The sequence below is a fragment of the Desmodus rotundus genome, chromosome X (assembly GCF_022682495.2).
Source record: "Desmodus rotundus isolate HL8 chromosome X, HLdesRot8A.1, whole genome shotgun sequence".
In the NCBI taxonomy this organism is placed as follows: domain Eukaryota; kingdom Metazoa; phylum Chordata; class Mammalia; order Chiroptera; family Phyllostomidae; genus Desmodus; species Desmodus rotundus.
In genome coordinates this window covers 79,273,099-79,286,715 of record NC_071400.1, presented here as the reverse complement: position 1 = coordinate 79,286,715, position 13,617 = coordinate 79,273,099, and positions in this window count along the sequence as shown.

Below are 13,617 nucleotides of genomic sequence, written 5' to 3'. Positions count from 1 at the left end.
GGGAGGAGGGAGAGGGATAATGGGAGAAAGAAGAGGAAGGGTCGTCAAGGACATGTATAAAGGGCCCATGGACAAAGCCAAAGAGAGGCAGGTAGGATACAATGTGGGAGGTGGGGTGGGTGGGGCAGGGGAGAGTAACGGGGAGGATAATAGGGACAACTTTAATTGAACGACAATTAAAAGAGAAACAAATTTTAAAAAGAAAAGGAAAAAAATACCCCTGGGGACTGCATATATCATATGAATTCCCTTGCTTGTTATATGACTACAAGAAGATACTGAAGCTCTCTGTAATACTAGTAGGGCACTATAAAAATGTGTGGTGTTACGATTACTATAACCATCTTTTGGGTTTCAAATATAGGTCGGGCTCAGAAAAACCAGGTATCTATATTCAGCTAAGCAGCTTTCCCTAGCTACATATGCCAGGATATTGAAAGTTCTAGAGAATTTTGAATATGTATGAAACTATAACAAATAGAAGAAAACATTTACTAATCTCTCACAACTAAAACTTGTCCCAGTTATGTTTATAGGATCTTTTTAATGAAGAACCAATATGAAAATTTAAATGTTCTGGACATTATAAAGCCTACAATGTCACAGCTTCTGACAGCATACACAGTCATGAGCATTGCCCATTTATCAGCGGAGCTACAGTAGAGTTAGTGCTTAATCCAGTCCTTCAGTCACCCAGCACTTTTTCATGAAGCACTTTTTATGGATAGTGCACTATACTAATTCCTATGGGAGATATACAAATACATAAACAAGAGTCCTTATACTCTGGAACTTTATAGTCAAGTTAGGAGAGCATGCATATAGTCAAATACTATTGTATATACTTGAAAGTTGCTCAGAACATAGATTTTAAATGTCCTAACCACAAAAAAAAATGGTATTTATCTCTTTCTTATTTAACCCTTCTTTACTTCTCAGCAGTTTTGTCACTGGCATAATTGATTTCCTGTAATTTATTTCTTATTTGCAAAGACTTGAAGTGATTTCTGTTTTATTTGTTAGACATGAACAGATACAATATAATACAATTTTCAGATATTAAAAAAGTTAGAAAAGACATAAACAGAATCTCAAATTGGGGAAATATTAGAAATATTAGCCCCCTTTAGAAAGACAATATACTAATTTTGTTGGAGGAAGGAATGCAGGAATTGAAAGATAAGACTTCATTTAGAAGGTGCAAAATTGTGGAGGAGTTTCAGTGGTGGGTGTTATGCCGCAGGAAGTATGGGGTGATTCAGAGTTTTATACAGATTAATTTGAAAGGGTCAGGCAGTTCGGTGTTGGTGATAGAGTGATGTCAAAGAAAAATTATACCAGATGGTTAAACAGGAAAGGAAGATTTTATTCAAGACTATTGCAGTGAGGTTCAAGACTACTGCAATAAGAGACAGAGACTGAACTCAACTCTGCTGAAATAAAAGGCAGGAAAGTATTTAAGTACCAGGGTGAGCAATAGGGAAAGCACTGGAGGATGTTGGGGGTGAGGAAGGTTGGTTAATTTGATTAGATTCTCTGTGTTTGCTAATTGGCTCTTATTAAAGTGAAGCTTCTGCAGTTCCCACAGAGACTGGGAAGTAGGGGACCCATCTTTCTAGAAGATTTTATTTCTAAAGATGGCTCCTGGGCCCGTGAGAAAGACATTTCCAGGTTGCAAATGCATCAAGGTGCTAACAGAAAATTCACACCTCAAAGGAGCAGAGGAAGAAATTGCAATTCCAAGTCTCTTAAAGTAAATGCTTTCAGGAAAGAGAGGCCAGGAGCCTCCAGTCCAGAAGAAGCCTGTCTAAAGTTTAGTCAAGCTAAGAATATCAAGGCCATCTTGGTCAGTGACTAAAATTAGGGATGACTGCAGGAAGGTTATTTTATAAGGACATAATCTGTGGAAGTAGAAGAGAAGGAATGGTTGAGAAACTTTATAAGAATCAAAAGTAATTGTCCGCTTTGGAGAAGTGTCTATTCAGGTCCTTTGCCCATTTTTAAAAATTGGATTGCTTGGTGTTTTGGTGTTGAGTTTTATAAGTTCTTTATAAATTTTGGATATTAACCCTTTATTAAATATATCAGTGAATATGTCCTCCCATTCTGCGGGCTGTCTTTTTATTTTTTGATGGTTTCCTTTGCCGTGCAAAGACATTTTTTAGTTTGATGCAGTCCAATTTGCTTATTTTTTCTTTTGTTTCCCTTCCCTGAGGAGATATATCACATAAAATATTGCTATGAGCAATGTCTGAGATTTTGCTGCTTATGTTTTCTTCTAGGATTTTTATGGTTTGGGTTCTAACTCTTTGATCCATTTTGAATTTATTCTTGGGAGTGAAGTAAGAAGGTGGTCTAGTTTCATTCTTCTGCACGTATCTGTCCAATTTTCCCAACACCATTTATTGAATAAACTATCTTTAGCCCATTGTATGTGTTTGCTTCCTCTGTCAAATACTAATCAATATGAAAAGATGCTCAATGTCACTAATCATCAGAGAGATGCAAATTAAAACCACAATGAGATATCACCGCAAGCCTGTCAGAATGGCCATCATCAATAAATCAACAAGCAACAAGTGCTGGCGAGAATGTGGAGAAAGGGGAACCCCTTTGCACTGTTGGTGGGAATGCAGACTAATGCAGTCACAGCAGAGAGCAGTATGGAGTTTCCTCAAAAAAAACCCCTAAAAATAGAACTGCTTTATGACCCATTGACCCCACTCCTGGGAATATATGCCAAGGAACCCAAAACACTAATTCGAAAGAATATAAGCATCCCTATGTTCATTGCAACATTATTTACAATAGCCAAAACCTGGAAGCAGCCCATGTCCTTTGGTAGATGAGTGGATAAAACAACTATCGGACATTTATACAATGGAATACTACGAAGCTACTACTCAGCTGTAAGAAAGAATAAAATTTTAATCTCTGTGACAGTATGGATGGACCTGGAGAACATTATTCTAAGTGAGATAAGCCAGTCTGCGAAAGACAAATACCATATGATTTCAGTCATATGTGGAATCTAATGAACAAACTGAACTCTATGGAGAGCAGGATGACAGCTAGTGGGAGGGGAGGGGTGGGGGAAGAGGGGTCCAGCAAAAAGGAAAAAGGACTCATGGTCACGGACAACACTGTGGTGATTGTAGGGGTTCAGAGTCGGGTATAAGGGGACTAAATGGCAATGGAAAAGTACAATAAAAATATAATTGTAAATTTTATATATATATATAAAGTAATTGCTGATTGGATATAGGTCAGGAATAATGACAGGGCAGGTACAAGGTAAACTCAACTAATGTTCCCAGGGATGCAGGTTTAATAAAGATGAAATTAGTAGAAATAATAACTCATTGGTACAAATGGAGAGCTAACTAGATGGAATCCCCAGTTAGAAATATTTCTTTATGATTTTTGTTATTACTCAGTCATGAATTAACAAACCTACAACATTTATTAGATACATTTCTGTCTGGGGACTGAGAAATATCAATTATTTCAACTTACTACTTTGTTCCTATGAGATTTTTAAAAGCATATTTTATGGATAAGTATGGAAGAATGATATGTCACTAAAACCATTGAAGTGAATGACCTAATTAGAACCTCTTTTTCTCTTTCTCCGTGTAAAGGGTGGGGGGAGAAAGTAGGAACAAAAAAGGACAGAAAATAATATTTACCCATCAGTCATTGTGGTGTTGCCATATATTTATGTCATTTAATTCTCACAAAACCATGAGATATGAAGAAGATACTATTTACCCCCATCCATCAAATAAAACTGTTGACAAAGTGATATATCAATTGCAGAGCTGGCCTTTGAATCTAAGTCTTTTGAAAGGCAAAAGCCAAACACCATTTGCTTAACAAGGTGCCGGGGATAGGTAGACTTTCGGTGAGCAGGAAAACCAGACCATGCGTGAACTGATGACCAGTATTGCTCATCTAGTCGCTTTGTGAGGTCTGTCTAGACTCAAAGCCCCTTGCTCTGCTTAAGCATCAATTTATAAATGGTCTCCTTCTTAAATACCCAATATTCGCAGAGCTATCCAGACTTTAACTGATGGTCTTTTTTTCAAGGATTATCTGTTTTACTGTCTTTAGAAACTTTAACTTGAGAAAGGCCACACTTTCATTGGAAGCAACGTTAGATTTTGATGGGATTGTCTGCAATGATGCAACTTGGTCGCCCTCTGGAGGCTATTCTCAGGTCTGACTAACATCTCAACTTTGAGAAAAAGGCAAGTCTTAGCAATATAACAACTAATTTTATTTTCTTTTTATTGAATTTATCAGGATGACATTGCTTAATAAAATTACCTAGGTTTCAGGTTACAATTCTACAATAGTCCATCTGTATACTGTGTTGTGAGTTTACAACTAATGTTAAGTGTGTGGAGATTATGTACATTTGTTATACGTTTTTAAAAAAAGTTTCAGAATCATTGTGTTCAAAATGCTCAAAATGTGTTTAATAGGTCCAATTTAATATTTTAAGGCATAGCATGTTTTGTATTCCTGCCCTCCCTTTGGAAATGGAGATACTCATCATTCCCTTTTTATCATGGAATATCTATACTAAGACTAAAACTGTTATATTTCTTTCCCCATTAGGAGCATATGGGCAGTTATTTGTATTATTGAATAATAAAGCATCTGATGCAATACTATAGACTCAGTACCAAGTTCTTTAAGTTTAGGTAAAGAAACCCATCTCGAAATTTTCATATTGTTTTTATTATTTTCTTTCTCCCAGAGATAAAATGTGAGGACTTACAACCATCTTTACCAACAGAATGGCTCAAAGGGTAAAAAACATTGTATTCTCCACCTAGTTTGTTCTTTTTTAGTTTTCTCGTGGAAGGTGCATTGTTCCCATTAGTGAAAATTATGTAAGCAAAGTATCTGCCATATATTGGTAACAGCTGCTACACAAAGTATGCAGTTATGAGTTGCTGCTATTAGCCTAGTGATTCTTTGCTTGCTTTAAATGAACTTAATTTTTTAAATAACTGAGAAGGTAGAGAATTCAGGCTCAGCCATTATTGAAGGTACATTATACACCAGAGCTGTATAAAAATCCTGTAACACAAAGGTGTTATGGAGGTCCCTTTAGAAACTAGCTCACCACTACCTTTATGTACTTTTGATAAATGTTTTGGTGCAATGTTTGGGATACTGAAATATTTAATGAGATGAGTATATTGTGCTTTTTACACAGTTTCCCTGTGTCTTCCACCACTTATGTGCCTCTAATGACTTGGTGCAGCTCCAAGGCGCTGTCCAGTATGAAGGTAGTGGCACGTACTGTTTGTGCAATAGTGCCCACTGGCCTTTAATCCTCCAGGGGCCTGGCAATCACCTTTTCATACTTTGAGGCTGACAGAGGGAACATTTCTTGAGAAGATTTTCAGGGATTCCTGAACAATGTTTGAAATAGGAAGAGGTGGATGGAGGGACAGAAGGGGAAATATACAGAAGACAAACAATTCATTTTTCACAAATTTTTCTGCCACAAATATTACAGGCACCAAGCAAAGCTAACAGGGAAATTTAGCACTTACAATGATGAATAGATAGAAGAGTAGATAGATTAAGGATGTGTCTAGGAGGTGAAATGGATGCGACTGATAATGGATTGGACATAGCGGATGATGAGAGAGCGAGAGAAGTCAAATTATTGCTAGCTGACTGGCTTATATAACTGGTTGACTGGCAAGACCACACACTAAGACAACCAAAATTGAAGGGGGACAGATTTGGGTGTTTAGGGAGACCATGAGCATTTTGAGTTTTATGTGTATTTTAAATAAACAGATTTAGATGTTAAACAGACAACCAGATTTATAGAATTCAGATTTGAGATCTCAAATACACATGTATCCAAACTTCATGAAGTTGGCCACTGAAACTGTTTCTATGAAATCATATTCTAAATTCTACAGAGAGAGAACATAATGGCCTAGAGTTGAATTTTGAAGAATATCAACACTCACTGTCTGGGGATAAGAAGACACACCTAGAAAGATGATAGAGAACAAACAGCCACAGAGATCAGAGGAAAACAAGAGGAGTTTAGAGTGGAGGAAAATCAAATTTCAGAGACAAAAGGATATCCTATATACAAGTCAAGTAACGAGAAGATGATACCTTCCCATTGCATCTGTGGACTGAAAACACCTTATGAAGTAATTTTTTATTAGAGTCCTAAAGGATGGATTCTAGTATGAATGGGTTGAAAAATAAGAAGGAAATTGAAGTGAAGATATCAAATATAGACAAACAGGTATGACTGATATATAAAAATGGCACATATCTGATGTACAGAACTCCATGAGTTTGGACATATACATACACCCACAAAACCACCAACACAATCGAGATAACACACATATCCATCACGTACAAAAGCTTCCTTGCATCCTTTTGTGCGTGTGTGATACAAACACTTAACATGAGACCTACCCTCTCCGTAATCTTTAAGTGCACAGTGCATTACTGTGAACTGTGTTGTACACATAGTTCACTACATGTACACTATGTTGTACAGCAAATCTCTGGAGCTTATTCATCTTGCATAACTGACACTTTATGACTATTAAACAGCTCCCCATTTCTCTCTTACCACAGACTGTGGAACACATCATTGTAATCTTTACTTCACTGAGTCTGATTATTTTAGATGTCTCATGTAAGTGTAATTCTGTAGCATTTGTTCATCTGCTACTGGCTTATTTCACTTAGCATATTGTCCCCCGGGTGCGTACATGTTACCACATGAGAGTTATTAAGATAAGAAGGGGCAGCACCTTACACCCATTAGAATTGTAGAATTTTGATCCCTTGCGCATTGCTGGTGGGAATGTGAAGTGGCGCAGTCACTGTGGGAAACATAGGTTAGTTTCTAAAAAAATAAACAAACAAATAGAACTACTCCAGCTATTCCACTTTGCGGCATATATCCAAAAGAATTGAAAGCAGAGACTCAAACACATTGTCGTACAGCCATGTTCTCAGCTGCATTATCCACAAGAGCCAAAAGAGAGAAACAACCCCAATGTCTATCGACAGAAAAAGGACACATAAAAGGTAGTATATAAATATTAACCACCCTTTAAAAGGTAAGAAATTCTGATACGTGCTACAATGTGCATGGCCCTTGAAGACATCATGCTGAGTGAAATGAGCCAATATTGTGATTCCACTTACAATGAGGTACTTACAGTAGTCAAAGTTACAGAGACAGAGAACAGAACGGTAGTTGCTAGGGCTGGGGGCAGTAATAAATGGTGAGTTCTTTAATGGAGACAGAGTTTCAGTTCGGGAAGATGAAAAGTTCTGAAGATGGATGGTGGTGATGTTTGCACAACAATGTGAATGTATTTAATGCCACTAAATAATGGTTAAAATGGCAAGTTTTATGTCATCCATTATTTACCACAAATGAAGAAAAATATATAGGAAGGCCAAGTGGAAGCTGTTAGGACTGCCCCTCCAATTGCAAACAATACCCCCCCCCGCAAAGTAGCCATGGCACGTATATCTAAGGAATTTGCAGGGACTAAAATTTGCCCATGGCCATTTCCATCACCTGCCCCATTTAAGAAATCTGTTTGACTTGTGGAAAAGGCAAGTGGATCATGGACAACGATGCTTCGTTATTATAAAATAATTAAGTGTCAATTCTAAGCAAAGCTGCTGGATTTTCTGCTTTGGGTTTGGTTTTAGTTGGTTCGTTTGTTGTTTTTTGCTTCCTGGAGCAAACCAAAACATCTGTGGCTGCTGATAAACAGCTAGTGATCTGACCCTTCATTGTCTCCACATCAAACGGCAAGGATGATAAGAGGCAGTTTGCTTTCACCGGGCAGAGATAGAAATACACTTAAAAATTTTGTTAATTTATTTTTTATTGTATTTTTCCATTACCATTAGCCCCCTTATAGCCGTCTCCTCCCTCACAATCACCACACTGTTGTCCATGAAGTACACTTCAATTTTGTCTCATGTGAGCCCTATGCCAGCTCTCCTGACATCTATAACAGGATGCTGCATAGGGAGAGTAATCATCTGACTATCACAAAACCATTATAAGAGTTCATTGTATTGATGAGATTATGGTGATTGCACGTGAAAGCACTCAAGTTGTGTCAGTAAGATACACAGATGACACAGAGTAGGAAATAAACTCCATGAAAACGCAGAGTGTCAGACATATCACAGCCTAAACATAATAATGCACGCAAACAGAAGTTCATCTTCAAGAAGCACTGATGGTCACGCTGTTTTGTCTTAAAGATGGAGGCAGCCCACAGCAAGCAGCTAAGCTTCCCAAATATGTTTCATGTATTGTATCTCCTTTCCAAAACCTCACTTCTGATAATCACTGCTCTTTTTTTAAAACTCTTCTGCCATATCCTCACCCTCCCTTTGTGGTTCCCCATCATGCTTATTCATCTGCTCTCTTTCATCTTTTTCCTTAAGGAATAGCCTGGGCTATTATTTACATACATCAGCCTCTCTCCCCTCTGCACCTCCCCCACCCCCACCCCAGCAATGGCCTGTGCTACATTACAAACTCAATAGCCCCACTCCTCAGAACATTAAAAGGGTAAAGGTTGTGGATAAATAGTAAATCTTGATAAGATAAATACTTTCTCTGAATCGCAAAAGCATATTCTATCTTAAATACATTCATACATGCAATAATAGAACAAATCAAAACTATTCACAAGCTACCAGAGTGTCAAATTCTACATGACATGGCAAATCACATACCTATGCAATCTCCTTCTCATTAATAATTAAAGCCATGTTTCATCTTATAGGGTTTTAAAAACAGCATTTTGACAACTATAAAAAATAAATGATAAGCTGCATCAAAAATTTTCATTTCTATGCTTTGAAAGATACCAATGAAAAATGAAAAGGTAAGCTGCAGACAAGAGAAAATATTCACGAAACACACATATTTGACAAACACTGGTGCCCAAGATATATAAGATACTCTCACAACTCAATAATGAAGTAGTAAATACCATATGATCTCACCTTTAACTGGAACATAATCAACAAAAGAAAAAAGCAAACAAAATATAACCAGAGACGTTGAAGTTAAGAACAATCTAACAATAGCCAGAGGGGAGTGGGGAGGGGACAGTGGGAAGAGGGGATTACAGGAACTACTATAAAGGACACATGGATGAAATCAAGGGGGAGGGTGGAGGCGGGGGAGGGAGGGGGGTTTGGCTGGGGTGGGGTGGAGGGACGGGGAGAAAATGCAGACAACTGTAATTGAATAACAATTAAAAAATGGTAAAAAAAATAATAATGAAGTAGTACTTGAGAGAAAGTGTACTAATATCTGTAATTGACTTTTAAATGTATGAAAACTTAGAGGGATTGATTCAAGGGTACAGACATGTACAGATAGGTAAATATGTAATAAAGTACAGAAAAATATGCATTGTAGCATGTATGGGGGGACCCAAAAACATCAGAATGTATTTATAAAAAATTGTGTATTTATTCTTAAGTGTTTAAACTTCAGCCACCTTCAAAGTACTCTCCATTTGATACAATACACCTATTGAGATGTTTTTTCCATTGTTCTAAACAGTTTTTGAACTTGTCGATTTTGATGTCTTTTAGTGCTTCTGCTGTTTTTTGTTTTGCCTCTTCCACATCAGCAAAATCTTTTCCCTTTGAGGACTTTTTTTCATCAGGGTAAACAAAAAAAGTCATTTGGGGTGAGATCAGGTGAATAGGGAGGGTGGGGCATGGGGTCATGCCATTTTTGGTCAAAAACTGCTGAATACTCAGTGTGGTGTGGGCAGGTGTGCTGGTAAATCACCCATCATGAAATGGGTAGCCACATTGAAAGAGTCTTCAAAAGAAATTCACTGAAGCTGAACCCAGCCTCTCACAACAATGCCAGCTGGTGCACTGATACAAGTGGGTTCCTAGAACACTCACCTAGCAGGGGAAGCCTGTACTACAAGGGGCCCGCCCTCCAGAAGATCATTCTGGTTTTTGGAGGGTACCCCCTCATAAGTGATGGGTAAAGGATTGTTTACTATAAAAATTATTTCAACTTTGCTGTATGTTTTACATTTTTTATAATAAATTGTTGGAAAAATAGCTTTGCATCAGATGCACATAGTTAGTTTTTAGGCTGCACTTAGTAAAGGTAAATTTGAAGCCATAGCATATTGTTACTGCATTCTTTTTAAAATATGGGTTAGTGGCTTCTAGACTTGCTGAAGTACATAATGAACACTCTCTCCAGCATCTGCAGACAGAGTACAAGCTTCCCTGACTTCTACTTGCTAAAATCTATTTGACAGTTTATTATTCCTCTTATCACCCTTGAAATAACTCTGAGGGAGATTTTTTTTTGCCAATGGTTTATCTTTAAATCACATATTAAAAATAAATCATCTACCTATCCACCTCATTTGTAAGAGCTCCAAAACAAGTTTCACACCTCATGGAGATGACATTCCCAAAAAATATATCTCTTATTCTCTGCAGGGCACAATAAGATACAATTTTAGTAGAAAGGAATACAGGAATGCATCTTTGTTTCCAACAAAATTAACATTTGTTTCCTACATTTTATAACCCAGATCAATAAAAGTGAAGCTTTAAAGGGGCAAATCTGTTTTTTTTTTTAAACCAAACATTGCCTCTTCAGAAATGAAAAAAAGAAAAGTCAACAAGATTTGATTTGTAATGTTTCTATGTTTGTGTTGAAACTCAATATTTTCAAAGTCAATTGAATACCATAGCTCAGCCAAATTCTCATAAAAAGAAATCAGAAAAAATAGAGAAAGAATTGAGCGGTAAAGTAGAACCAGGGAAAAATATAAATGGGCAAGATAGATGAAAAGAACTGGAGGGAGAAAGGACAAATTTCTAGAATGAGATTGGATATGGCCAGAGTCAGATCAGTGGCCCCTGTAAGAGAATAAAAGACAGTTGTTTTCTCTCTCCATCCATAGTTGAGGCTGTTTGATAGAAAAGTAATCTACCATGACCTTTAAAACCTTTCTATTATACAGTAGCGATGTAGTTGTTAACCCATTGTGACAAGAGTGATATTTCCAACAGAGCTGCAAATCACTAGTTTAGAAAGCCCCATGGAAAAAGAACTACATGTCCTGTTGTGAGATCATTGTGGTTATGTACAGTGCCAGTGACTGGTGCTTGCACATAGCTATTTGATACGGAGGATATTGACCTTCCTTGGTATTAAGTGCACATTCATATGGGTGAAAGCTGGTTCAAATAAACCTCAAAGGAATTCTTGCTGGGAAAAGAATTCATAAAGGGGCAGCATGTGGTCTAAGACCTATGGAGCCCAGCTGGAAAAAATAAATTCTGCCAGTTTTTCTTTAGTGTTAGGGTGGAGCTTATCATACCAGTAAAATTCTGAGAAGTGTTTACAGTTTATTTTTTAGTTATAGCTGATTAAACATTTATATACATATACCTTATGATCATCACTATACGTCTGGTGCCCATCTGGCACCATACAGAGTTATTACAATATTCCCTGCAACTCATTTTATAACTGGCAGTTTATTGTACTTCTTAATCCCCTTCTCCATGTTATCTTGCTTAAAAATCCCTGCCATGTAAAGTCTTTGTAGGCAGTATTCACAATGTAGGATAGGAGGAAAAAACAAGTAACGGGCAGAAACAGTCTCCCTTCCCTGCAGTCTGCACTCTGCTCTAGTGCAGACCACTAGAATGAATTAAGCCATTCAGAAATGGTTTTACTTAATTATTATGTGTCAAGCATTGTCCTAAGCAATCAAGAAATAAGTGAGCTTTTCTTGAAATCATAACCAAGTTCAACTGTCACTCTGAATATGACCTTTGAGCTGTGCAGGACACAAATACACAGCCATTCGTGGCAGCTTTGCTGGCTAGTAAGGATAGAGCAATGAACAATATAGTCGAGATTCCTGTTCTCTTGGAATTTACTATGTATTGTCTATTTTACATAAAGGGAGAATAAATGACTAAATTAATCAAAAGTTACAGATAGTGATGAGTCATAAATCTAATAAAAGAGACTATGCATTATAGAGTGCCATGGATCGGGGAAAGGGGATAGTTATAATACAGATAATAGGATCAGGAAAGATTCCTCCAAGGAATGTAACTTTGAACGAAAACTAAACAAGTAGGATTCAGTAACACGGAGATCTGTGTGAATGATGCAGGCAGGATAGCAGCGACTGCAAAGTTCCTTGGGTGACAATGAAGTTGGAACATCCATGTTTCAAGAAATGACAGAAAAATCAATGTGGAAAGAAGGACATAAATGAGAGGAATTTTGCACAAAGTGAGAATACAATGATTATAGACTGAATTTGTTCCCTCAAAAGTCATATGATGATAACCTAAGCCCCAATGTGATGGTAGCAGCAGTCAGGGAATTTGGGGTGATTAGGTCATGAGGGTGGGAACCTAGGGATAGGATTAGTGTCCTTTGTAAAAGAGATCCAAAGACCTCTCTCTCACCTTCCACCATGTAAGCAAGATGGACCAGGATGTAGGCTGTCACCAGGCACAGCCTACATAACCATTGTTTCTGAAATTGTGCTCTATCTCTGGAGATACGCCATATCTTCATATTGCCATAGTGAAGTACTAAGTTTCCTGCTATATGAAAATACGTCCCTCTTTCCAGCCTCAGGGACATCGACCCTCTTCCTTTGGATAGTCTCAAAGGATGTGCTGCTTTTTTTGTCCTTCTCTGTCTCCCTAGATAACCTACCTTTCAAAGTATTTGTGCTTTTCCAAAAACAAAAAACAAAAACAAGAAAATCTGTCAATTCCAGGAAGCCTGAGCTTTTCACCCAAATACAAATCACCTCTTAAATAATTAAGAGCAAATGTTGACTCCATTCTTGAAGTGGTGGTAGTAGAGTCATTGGGGAAAACAAACACAAATTAACATTTCATAGCTACAAATATTTAGCACTTCAAGAAAACAGATTCATATGTCAACAAAACCCTTGTGTTGGAGCTTCCTCAGCCTCTAATAGTCTTAATGTCTTTAGGGAAACTATCATCTGATATCAATCCCTCACCAAGCACACTTTGAAAAGTTCAGTCTACAATGCAGTCCATTAGATCTTACTTGCAATGAATCTTAACAGACCCAGCGAAATAAACTGCTGGTTTAAAATGGTAATTAAAAAACAAAATTTACTTAGAGCCTAACTGTCCTTCCAAAGATTTAACTCCTGAATGTTACTTCAGATCATTTCCAATCACTAGAGACTAGGTCACTCAACAAAAGTCATGTGAATCTCCTACATTCACGTTGCCACATTTAACTTTTTAAACAACATACAATGATTATACACTCACACACACACACACACCTCTTCAATTCACATACATATTTATTTTTAAATATTTTATTTATTTATTTTTAGAGCAGGGAAGGGAATGAGAAAAAGAGGGGGAGAAACATCAACATGTGGTTGCCTCTCACACGCCCCCTACTGGGGACCTGGTCCACAACCCAGGCATGTGGCCTGACTGGGAATCGAACCAGAGACCCTTTGGCCCACAGTCCTGTGCTCAGTC